Source organism: Periplaneta americana, chromosome 4, assembly GCF_040183065.1.
Source record: "Periplaneta americana isolate PAMFEO1 chromosome 4, P.americana_PAMFEO1_priV1, whole genome shotgun sequence".
NCBI lineage: Eukaryota > Metazoa > Arthropoda > Insecta > Blattodea > Blattidae > Periplaneta > Periplaneta americana.
The window spans coordinates 161,067,186-161,075,770 of NC_091120.1; positions in this window are offsets into that span (position 1 = coordinate 161,067,186).

The window sequence follows — 8,585 nt, forward strand, 5'->3', positions numbered from 1 at the left end:
ATTTTTGCCCATAGTAATAACCCAACTTTGCAAGAGAATTATTTTCTGAGTTCGACTATTACAAAATTACAAGACGTAATTAGGGTTTGGTGTAGGCTCTTGTGTCTAGCAGTGGAGTTAAGAATTTGTATTACTGACTACAAAAAATCCTTTACGAGAATGGAAGAAGGTAAGAATTTGTTAATTCAAATGTGTTGTTACTGCAATATATCTTTTACGAAAATGGAAGAAGGTAAGAATATTGTAATTCAAACGTAGCCTAATATTGTAAAGGAAAAGTGAAAGAAGTTACCGGGATTTAACTGTTGCCAGTTAAGCATTGTCCACCAAGTGCAGCAATCCATAATTATTTAAGGATTACGTACGTAGTTATGTGATAAAAGTTGCAGTAGATAATTATTAGGCCCTCTTTGTACACCTAGGTAGTTAGGCCTACAATTAGTAGCCTACATCGGATATATAGTGAACACACATTTTTAATTATAACAGGTTACCTAGAATTCTTGTTTATTTATTAAATGTTTCCCTGATGTATGTATTTTACAACATATTGTGATCCAAGATGAAATGCAATGGATATGAAGAAACAGAATAAAACGGTAGCACTTCGCTAATAGTATGTTTTACTTCAATCATGAACACTGCAATTTTATATGTATTTTGAAAAGAAAAAGTGAATTTTCATTAGACCTACAAAATAAGACACAAATATCACTACAGAACAAAGGAATAATTACAACAGTTGATACAAAGTTTCATCTGAAGGTTTAGCATGTCTGAACAGCTGATCGCTAAAATCAGCTGTTAGCTCTGCCGTTACTAGCGACATGGTTGGATTCATTGAGAACTAGACTTCCCTGAGCTTGATTTTAGTACCAACAACATGAAAGTGCCGACAAGAGTTGTCTCTACTGTATCTTCTTTATACTGTGGTTATAGTATGTAGGCCTGCTTCCTGTGCACTAATTGACTTGGACTAAAGAAATGCATACCCCTTCTTTTTAAATTAATATTTTGTGTTTCATATGTTTGTAAAATAAGTTAGTAATTAAGCAATTATAAGATATCATTATCTCTTTCAGTTGTCGAAATCATCTTATGCATGTAAATTCTCTGTAATTCCGACTTTTACTAATTCAGACTGGATCCCCCGCCCAATAGTACAAATTACTGAGGTTCTACTGTATTTTACATTTCAGATATAGTAGTACTAGACTATGTGATTTAGTTCCCAGTTAGAAATATATATGATTTTTACATTATTTTTCGTTGTGTTGCTTTAGCGGAAATAGCGAATCACATCGACTCAAAATACGTATTTAAAAAATACAAGAATCTTCCATTTTTCCTGATAAAATGTACATAATATAGAGTAAAAATTTAAATTATTTATCATACAATTGTTAGAAATGACATTTTATTTTTTGAGTAGGGAGTTAGTGAATTGAGGCCATATACCGAGTGTAGCAAACCTTATGAACAAAAGATAATCATTTTTAACATGTGTATCGTACACTGTTTTTTTAGACAGCCGTTCGTGCGTGCTGGTAAAGGAAGAATTCTCACAGCTTCTCTAATGCGCTCAATGTAATAGTGAAACTTCAAAACATTACAACCAAGCTGCCTGAATGAATTAACAGTTGTGGCTCCCTTGGTGCTATTCGACAGGAGTAGGCTATGTGCCAGCACCGGGTTTCCCCTTCTTCCTTCCTCATCTTCATCATCACCCCCACCCATTCCCTACATTACACTTACACGAACACTTCCATATACACTCACTCTAGTACACGACATCGAAACACATCATGCATAGCTTGGCCCGCCGAAGTGGTGTGCAACTTGAAAATAGGTCACAGTCCTGCCATCTATCCGAAATATTCGGAACCCGAATCACGCAAGTGAAGTGGGTAGGCATTAGATACATATACATATTTCATTTCCAAGTTTCGTCGGCTAAATGAGATAGTCTGAGTTTTATTGAAACTCAAGCTTAGCCTTTAGCATTAAATTATTCATCCAAATAATTTAAAAGGATTGTCATTGAAGACATTTACTTAATTTGTGTACATTCTTAACTAAAACTAGTCATTTTCTAAAGGAAAGTAGCCCTGTAATTATTTGAACCGCTTTATTGATTGGTTAAAAATGCTCCTGTATGACATCTGGCGGAAAACAATTGACAATCAACACAAACAAATGAAAATGGATGTTGAAAATACTATAGTCTGATTTCGTGATCGACGCGAGGAATTTTAAATTAAAAAAAATATGTAATAGGCTTATAGAATATTCCAACATTAAATTGCAGTAGAGCAAAGAATGGAAACTATTCGTCTCTTTCCTTCTAATGAATTTTACCAACCATAAGCGCTATCATTTTCTAATCTGACAAGGTTGCCACATTTCCGTAAAGTATATAGTAATCGATTAAAACACATGAATATATAGTTACTTAGAGAATTTGAAGCTGCGTCTGTTGGCGTTAATGAAACATGTGTTACGAAGTAATTAAGGGTTAAAATGTCAATATAATGAAAATTCACCCCAAATGCAAAATCTTCGCTACACGAAACGTAATATGTCATAAATCCTATATAAAATCCGTTAGAAACTTTTCCTTTTTACTTTTGGCAAAGAAACATTCACTCTCCACGTACGTAAGTTTAAATCTACAATTGAATGATGAGAAAATGCAGAATATCTTCTTCTTTTTAGCCATAGTCAGAAATTTTTACACGAAAACACGAAAAAGTTAGCCAGCGGTGTTGTCTATACATGGGGTCAAAGCGGGAAAAATGTCTTTCGAAGATGGAAGTTATTTTTCAAACAAAACCCAAGTCTGTAGCTCATTTAGTTCCAGATTTATGATTTAGGAAAGGGTGGATATTTGTTCTGTTTCGCTTTGACGCGCCGAGATTGCTCTTGCAGCTATCGTACAACATACGAGTACATTCTAATTTTGCCTCATGGAGATCACGGAGTTATATACATTTCAATCTTGAGACTGTCACGTGCATTGATGATCATAAGTAATTTTATAGTGTAATATATCCAATTATATACAGGGACATCATTTTATTTTACTAACATTTTTAATATTAACCTGGCTATACCTTTAGAGAACCGGAAACACCGTTCGCTACCTCCTTCCACGACTGGAGTTCGATGATACCGGCGTAAAACACAAACAAATCACTTTACTAGGTATAGGAGGGAAGAAAAGTAGTTCATCCATTTACGTAAATTAGGAAATATCGCGATTTTGAGTTCTATAATTTTCATTAGGTTTTGTTTAATCAAAATGCAGTACTGTATTAAGAATAAGTGTTTTTACTCACGAACTGAGCTATTCATGCGAACGTATTCATTATGCAGTGTATATTATACTGTCTACAGCACATTAGCGTACAATATAGAGAATGAAGTTCAATTGAAAAATAATCATAATATGGATATTTAAGCACATTTTTGAAAATGGTGGCCGTTCATTTCGATACAGGCTTCAGTTCTTTTGTGCATATTATCGGACTATAGACTATTGCATCTAATTCCAATTGCCAGTTTCGTCCTTCGTACTAGTAACTCATGTTGAAATAATTCTGTACCTACTCTATAAAAGAGTACCTTACGTACTGTAAATTCCATCTTCACTTCTGCCCGACCCGCACAGATAAAATTACTCAGACATGCTATCTACTGTCCGTCCAAGTGGTTATGCCGCAGGATCGTAGAAAGGGGGAACTCACGTGACAGTTAATTACTTAACGAGGCCCTTTTATTTAAGTTATTTTAAACAGTTGTATAATATTACGTAAACGTCCAATTCCTAACAGAAATTAATGTTTTCAGAAAAGAGCTAAGACAGCCCTGCTTTTACAGAGGGGCGTGCAGAAGCAGGTGGGGGAAATCGGGATGCGACGTAGGCAAACGGACTGTACCTGTGCGAAAATATGATTCAATATTGAAAGTTCTTTCGTCACTGGAAAACGCGAACATATTTCTGGAACGTACTATACTCAATAACTCGGTGCTGTTTACTATATGCGGCCTTGATTCTGTCTGGAGAAAAGTTGAAACTTCATTAGTAGGAGGGGTGGGAGTGAAGTACATTAAAAAACTCAGGTACAATAAAAATTGAAGTAAAAATAAAATGATGTCCCTGTACAAGTAAGGATAGTAATTTTATGATTGTGTTTGTGTTTGTGCGTAGAGTTTCTTAAAGTAAAACTTGTGCAAGATAAAATAAGATACAGGCCTGTAAGGTATCAAAGTGTAAAATGGATTCTCAAATTAAGAAGAAACGTTTCATAGATAAGCTTATGTAGTTGTGACGTTTCGCTTAAGCCACTCTTGCGCGCATTCTACTGCAGTTGACGTCGCAACAACGCATTCCATACGCGCTGTACTGCACCGAATACGCTATAGATTATCGGTCTTACTAATAAAAACTCTATATACAGACGTTTAACTGTCTTATACTTATACAATGAGTAGCTCATTTATACGTCGTGTGTAAATTCCTTACAAATAATCACTACATACGTCGTGTATAACAGTACAACTGTTACACAGCTACGTCATAGTTTCGTCATTACTTCGTTACGAAAGATAATAGAATATCTGAGGTTCTCTATTGCATCCGGTAGAGCGCTCTAATGTGGCGTGTTAAGTATCGATAGTACAACTGGCTCTAATCGATTACCATTCTATATTTTGGTCAAAGAGTACAAGCTACAGTAATATCATAACGAATAGAAAGAAGTAGTGGTCGCACTCTGTTAATTCAAACGGCCGATACCACTCGGCGCTAGTGCAGAGTTCGCTCAGTCTCTTCCGTGTGTAAGTACGTAAATACATTTGACGTAAGTTGCACTGTTTACCTTTCGCTCCATATACGTACGTAACTGGCATTGTACTTACAACATTAAGACTATTTTAAAGAAAAACACATTCATATACATCACACTGTAAAACAAATAATAGTTTAATATGTAAAACTTAACTTAGGGCTGCTTGTAGGCATGCAATATGTACTCACCAACAGTTACTTGTCCGACACTTTGGAGAATTTACGAGATGATTTGGCGGCTCTCGGAGCTTGGAGTTCTCGTCGGATTTGTTTCGTCCGGAAGAAGAACCGACATTTCATATAGTGAAAAATTTGTTTCGGTATGATATCCATGGCATGATCCAAGCATCATCCTGTTCCCGGTGGCTGAATTACAATTGAGGTAATACTGTCTATGCACTCGTGAAATATGTCGCCCCACATTCCATCGCTCAATTTTTCTTTTATTGTCTGTTCTGTTTGCATAAGCAAATGAAACACGCACGCCCTAAAACCCGGAACAAAACACGAAGGCATTGCTTCAAATATAACACGACAAAAACATAATAATCTCGTCCTTTAATAAATAAATCGTGAGAGCTACTCACTTGTCACTCGTGTACGAATAATTGCAGATTAGTTTATTGGCACTTAAAGTATTTAACGCACTTAATTACACTAAAAAAGCAAACGAAATGAACGAACACACTACTGCTTCTTTTATGGATATTCGCTTCCAACTGAGCAATACCGATCGCAGCGCCACTAATTCTCTTGGTCACCGTCGACAATGCTGAACAGATAGGAGTGCGCACACTTCTTTCTATTCGTTATGGTAATATTATTCTAATTATTCTGTGCTCTTTGGTTTGTTCTTCTTTGGTTACTAGGCAACCATCATCATAAAATGACAGTCGATACGAACAGCTGTTAGAGGGGCGGCCATTTTTTCTCTATATAAAACGCTTAAACAAGGGGTTTCGTGTATATAACTGCTGCAAAGCAATTCCCATTGTATAGTTACAGGCTGTTTATACGTCCATCGCTTCTGCATGATTTATTAGTAAAGTTTTCTGTCTCAACTCTGCATAAGTCTAGTATAAAAACTATACACGGTTTATTAGTAAGACTGTATAAAATTTGTAATTTGTATCCATTAAGTAGATTTAATGACCATTAGATTCGGCATGAGACCAAATTTGGTAACGCTGGAATTCTGTACAAATTTTATAACACAAAGTGGTGCAATATGTAATTTTTTATTTAGAGTGTCTTATTTAAAAGAATGACTCCTAGCATGCGATATCTGAAAGGAGTGTTACGCAACTTGAAACCTCTACTTATTGGTGTTACGCAAAAAAACTTATATGATGTTTTCGAATCAGACGCGTTATATCTTCCTTCCTTCTCCCCATTACTGAGGAGAGCCCTTAGACTTGCACAGCAGCCTGAGGCTTATTGTGCCGACCTCCTTGTTGCTCTTACTTTGGTCACCGCTCCACGTTGTGTCCAAACGGAGGAAAAAAAAGCTTGCCAGACACTAGCGCTGTACCGTTATGATGGGTTTACACGTGCATGGATTTACTGGCGCCAATAAAGGCACTTCACTAGTCCCTTCCCTAGTTCTTTTTCCTTAGCTCAGCAGAAGGTGCTATTTATTTCTGTTCAAAGCTCCCTATGCCTTTTGACTTCCTGGCAGAAGCTCATTTACTGCTTATAGTACAACCCGAGTATTTTAAGCTGTCCGCTTGTTCTACTTAGTGCATCATTTAGGTAGCAGTCTCACTTGAAAATGGCACTGACGAGGCAAAATACAGAAATCTGTGTAAACGTTTAAGGAGTACGACTGGCGTGTTAATTGGCGCTAATAAATCCATGCACGTCTAAACCCACCATTAGACACATTCAAGGTTTGGTTGCATTATACAAGACTGTTATTCAAGTGTACAGCATTGTTTAGTCACCAAGAGTGAATCTCATCGTTTTAAGAACGTGTATACTGTATATTATGTTTTTAATACAACGAAGGGAAGTTTTCCAATGAGGTGTGACCACGTCAGAATTGTGTATTGAGGATCAAGGGCGTTTCCGCTTTTGAGAATGAGACAAAACCTTGATCTGAAGTCTGTCTGCCAGTAGTAATCCAATATAATGAAGAAGATCGATGACATTGTTTATATGTGGTCTACGGGTCTAGCTGACAATAAATGAAGGATGATGGAAATTTCTGTCAAGCACGAGTGTTTCTATAGTCTGACTAAAATAGTACTAAATACAGGTCTTAACATCAGTTGTGGAAGTTCAAGTTTCATCCGTTACAGTTCCTATACTGGCACCCATTTTTTATTTAATTTGTTCGTCATAATATCTTTATGGTCCTCCAGCTTGGGGGTTGGGCGAAGGGCTAACAACCCATCACCGTAAAAAAACAGCTTGTTATGAAACCTAACAATAAGCCTGGGAAACAGTTCTTGTTCTTTATGGCTGTGAATCTTGGACTTTCACTTTGAGAGAGGAACAGAAATTAAGGGTGTTTGAGAATAATGTTCTTAGGAAAATATTTGGGGCTAAGACGGATGAAGTTACAGGAGAATAGAGAAAGTTACACAACGCAGAGCTGCGCGCATTGTATTCTTCACCTGACATAATTAGGAACATTATATCCAGACATTTGAGATGGGCAGGGCATGTAGCACGTATGGGCGAATCCAGAAATGTATATAGAGTGTTAGTTGGGAGGCCGGAGGGAAAAAGACCTTTGGGGAGGCCGAGACGTAGATGGGAAGATAATATTAAAATGGATTTGAGGGAGGTGGGATATGATGGTAGAGATTGGATTAATCTTGCTCAGGATAGGGACCAATGGCTGGCTTATGTGAGGGCGGCAATGAACCTCCGTGTTCCTTAAAAGCCAATAAGTTATAATATCTACCAGTACGAATTCTGAGATAGAAGTGGTTTCGACTTCGACGATTTTTACATAGAATACGTCTTTGTTCGCACTGCATGTAGGGAGCCAAATTTACCCGGTGTGTGACACGAAATTAGACGAGATTAGAAACTCCCTATTGTGAGAAATTAATAGAGATATCCAAATAAACAAAGTTGCACTATAGAGTATAGGGACGAACATTCAGGAGATTTGGACGTTCACGGCACCCCACTGGTTGTAAATGGTGTTCCAGAAAGTAAACTGTACTACGCATTATTCCACGATTTCCGGCAGGAACTGAAAGAGTGAGGGGGATTCCATCAAAATCATAACCAACAATAGTGTTCTCGCAGCAGCTCTCTTACAGTGTTCACTTGCCGATTATAGTCTGCCACTTCCATATTTTTTATGAACATCTTCCCTCCCGCTGCGAAATTCATGCGCCACGTAGCCACGGTACGATATGATGAAGTCTCTCTACCACAAGCTTCCAGTAATGCTGTATGACATTGTCGAGCATTCTTGCCTCTTACTGTCTGAATTTCAATGAAACACCTTTGAACATATTTGATAAACATTTTAGAGCGCTATGGATAAGTCTACAAATTAAACTCGCTACAAATATCTTATAAATGAGATTATTGTCTTCAAACTCACAGATAACACACATCAGATGCTCTTCTTTCTCATTGTCATCAGCTTGCATCATTTACCGCTGATAGCGCCACATAGAAACATTGTTGCCACTAATTTATTGAATGACCAGAGCCTTCTTCAGTTACAAGCCGGAGTCACACGTCAGCAACACTGTAATTAACTGTCAAA